Source organism: Coenobita brevimanus, chromosome 12, assembly GCF_032717465.1.
Source record: "Coenobita brevimanus isolate Jiangsu-jjx chromosome 12, ASM3271746v2, whole genome shotgun sequence".
Lineage (NCBI taxonomy): Eukaryota > Metazoa > Arthropoda > Malacostraca > Decapoda > Coenobitidae > Coenobita > Coenobita brevimanus.
In genome coordinates, this window is record NC_136965.1 from 6,465,804 (window position 1) to 6,469,688 (window position 3,885).

At 37.9% G+C, this 3,885-nt stretch overlaps 1 non-coding gene across 1 annotated transcript; it reads left to right on the top strand.

Moving 5' to 3' along the window:
• The first annotated feature begins 1,160 nt into the window (after positions 1-1,160).
• LOC145414139 (5S ribosomal RNA) lies at positions 1,161-1,279 on the top strand. Its single transcript, XR_013899832.1, has one exon. It is a non-coding gene; the product is annotated as a 5S ribosomal RNA (ribosomal RNA).
• The last annotated feature ends 2,606 nt before the right edge of the window (positions 1,280-3,885 follow it).

Sequence of the window (3,885 nt, forward strand, 5' to 3'; positions counted from 1 at the left end):
TTGGTTGATAAACAAATACCATTGGATATTCAGTCATTAGCCACACAGACAGTGGTATCAGCTGTGATGACGTTGCATGCATTGATGATGCATAAATGTAAAGTACTGAATTTTCTTTTTGTAGACAATTGGGTGCAGGATATGTTAACATTCAGGGTAGGATTGCGAGAGGTAGACCAAAAAAAAACTGGGACGAGGTCATAGAGTGTGATCTAAGGGATAAGGGACCAAGTGGGGAGGCTGCCAGAGATTGAGCAACATGGAGAGCCACCATTAAGTGACCAAGGCTGACACATGCAAGCATGTTGGAGCCTTTATAAACAAAACAAAATAAGACCAACACCTTCAAGTGACCTAAGAAATAACAGCATTGCTGCTGATACTTTGACTGTGTGACTGCTGACTGGATATCTTGTCAGCAATTGTGTATCAATCATATCGTTGACACAATGAACACATTCTGTTAGTACCAGCCATTCTGAACATTTTACCTTATTATTACAAACTTTTCAGACACCTTGTTCTTAAATTTGACCCCAGCAGCAGCAGATGATTTATTCATTTTATTTATTTATTTATTATTTATTCATTTTTTAAGCTACCATCAGGCCTTCTTATTCAGTGTAGGGAGGTGCTCTAGCTGTGAAGAATTTAATGAAGGCTGTATGTAATGTCTCAAAGGCGAAGCCTCTCAAAAGCTGCATAAAATTGTTTGCTGATGCAAGAATGAATTAATGTTTCCTCTTGCAGATGAGGCTATGCAGACAACTTGTATGCAGGAGAATATTGTAATTGTGATGTTTGAAAATACTCAGACATTGTATCAAGTACTGTACTTTCTTGTTTGTAGATGCAGATATGGTTCATGAATTTAGATATATTTAATATTTTCAGTGGAATTTTTTATACTTATAATCTTGCTGTCATTTGACAACTGTATTAATCTTTGGAGAGACTTTTTGAACTGTCAGGGTTAGCAATTGCTTTAATATACCCCTTCATTATAGGAGGTCTCCCCAGAGCTAAATAATATAGTCTGAAAGTAGCAACAATTAATCAGTAAAGCACTCCATTTGAATTGAAATGGTTAATCTGACTAGATGTATATCATCTGGTTAACTTGATAAAGTGCTGAAATTTTATGGTGCTTTAATTAGTGTGCCAACGGCCATACCACGTTGAGTACACCGCTTCCCGTCCGATCAGCGAAGTTAAGCAACGTTGGGTCTGGGTAGTACTTGGATGGGTGACCGCCTGGGAATGCCAGATGCTGTTGGCATAACATTCTCCCTACGTGTCAAGTGGGGTTGGCGGGGGATTAGTGCCCCTCCCTGTAAAACAATTAACTCTGAGCCCTTGGCCACCCCGTTTGGGACACATGGCGTCTGGCAATGAATGAATGAATGAATTAGTGTCTGTGATAACTCTAGCACTGGCATATGGGGGATCACTGATGTATTTAATTTCAACTTAGAGTCATATGGACACAAACCAGAATTTAGGGTTAATTGCCATTTTGTTTGTAGTGTTAAGTTTTTACATATTACTGTACGGTCGTTATCCAGTATGCACATGGAGAATTGTATAGTACAGAAGTTTTCTAAGTGTTTTAGCACCTTTTTATGGTATTTTTTGGTGTATGTAGTATTTTTGACATCCATAATTTCTAGTTAATATGTGTCATTGCAAACAGAAACCGTAAAATAAGCTAGGGACACAGTTACCTACATTAGATTGTTAATAAAAATGTTGTGTTAAATCCTAATGTTTTACAGTGGCTGTGATCAAGTATTCTTATGTCGTGTTTATTCATAGCTTGGGCCATAATTATGACCCCCTTTTATAAATTAATTTATCTAGTTTTCTTATTTCTTGACCTGTATAGCGATAGAGACTCAAGTTCAGACATGGTGTTGCCTTAAGCACAATGGTATGAGTCCCATAGTCAGTTTGTTGTTGCCTGGCAGAACTAGACCACTCCCACACCTTTAATACAATGCCCTGGCTTCTTAAAATACGGGATGATGAGCCGAGATAGGAATGAGTCTCCTTGACTAATAGTTACATTGCCCTTCCAGTCTGACAGCATATTGCCATCAGCTGGGTTGGAAGGAGTTCAGGATCTTTGTCGGTTAAGAAGTAACAGGCTAAAGTGGTGACAGGATTTAACTCTTTTTTTTTTTTTTTTTTTTTTTTTTTTTTTTTTTTTAATGTAAATTGCTGCCAAGGGCATACTCACTGGTAAGCCTCTTAAATTTTTGGAGTGGGGTAGCCTAGTCTTGGGCCCTTATATTCCAAAGGTGGTCTGTAGGATTGGCCAGTACCATTAAACAGGATCATTTGATCAGATGCATGGCATTGTAATAATACCATGTGCAATAAACACAAATTTCACCATTCTCTTTTTTATTTTCTTCCTTCTGAGAAAGAAATAACTACTGTATATAAAAATGAAGTGATAGATCATCTGCTAAATACTATGTTATTATTGTGTCAAAAATGGAAAAGGTATGTATATGAAACAGTCCAGTCACTTGAATCCACTCTTAATTTTCTTATCATCTTAATATATGATTAATAATAGCTGAACGGTGTGTTATTAATAGCAGCTGCCTGGTGATCTAGTGGACAGAACTCCTTATTCAGAGTAACATCCTTGCCATGCATGGTTTTGTACATGGGTCTGGTACTATAGGAAATTACTAGAGGCCTTTTTGATCATGTGAAGCCTTCAAGAGGAGTTGACTGGTCATATGCCCAAAAATGGGCACATTTGCCTTGAAGTGGGTAATAAGGGGCTAGATATTTGCTTCTTAGAGTAAAAAAAAAAAAAAAAAAAAAAAAGTAGAAATTATCAGAACACCCCACTTATTTCATACAGGCCACTTGTGTTACATAATGAAATTCATAAATTTTCATCAGCCAAATAATAATAGGTCTTAATTCATCATCATCATCATCATCCTCCCAGCCTCTATTCTCACCTGAGGATGGAGTAAGGTAGGGTCCAAACAGCAAGAAAAACTTGATACAGGTAGAACCATCATTCTTTACTCACTTTTTAAGCCCCAAGGATTTGGATTCCTAGTGGTGTGCTAATTTCAGTTTGTCTCTGTCTTCACTCTTGCTTCTACAGTCGTGTTCTCTTGCACTTGTTCCTTCACCTGCCAGAGGAAATGTTAGTACAGTATATTGACATAATGGTGCTGAGGAGGGGTGCCTTCATGTGGTGGCATTGATACAGGAGGGCAATGGACCTGCCTGGTTGTACAAACATCCCTCAACTCCTTCCTTGTCTCCCAAAAGCTGGATGGTGGACTGTCAGAGAAGGGCAATTTCAGCCTGCAGTCCACCAGATTCATATTTTCTGATGAACCTGGAGCTTCATCTGCTGCTACTGCTTAATACATGTAGTGACATAATATACTCTGATTTAAGCTAACATGCCCCCCTTTTTCAGCTGATTGGTTGGCATTACCACCAGAATGGTACTGCTATGGCTTTTCACCATTTCCTTTCATTATATTTTACAATTAGTGTTGTGACAAGCTCACATTACGCAATCATAGCTCATCAGTTGGTTAAGGTGCTTAGCTTTTTTATCATCATTGTCATCATCATTCAAACCTCCTTTCCCACCTCAGCCTGGGGATAGGCAGGGTCAATAGAACCCAAAATAATTTGATGGAATGAGACACTAACCAGAGTTTGCCCAACAGAGTGGTACACACTCCCATTCACTGTTTAGTTTTTATAATATTGTATAGAAAATGGACTAAATTGATAATTATGCCCAACAGAAACTGAGGCATTAATTAACCACTTAAGCCTAAGAGTGACTCTAATTTTAAAAATAATGAAGTACACACAGTACTTAATTAAATT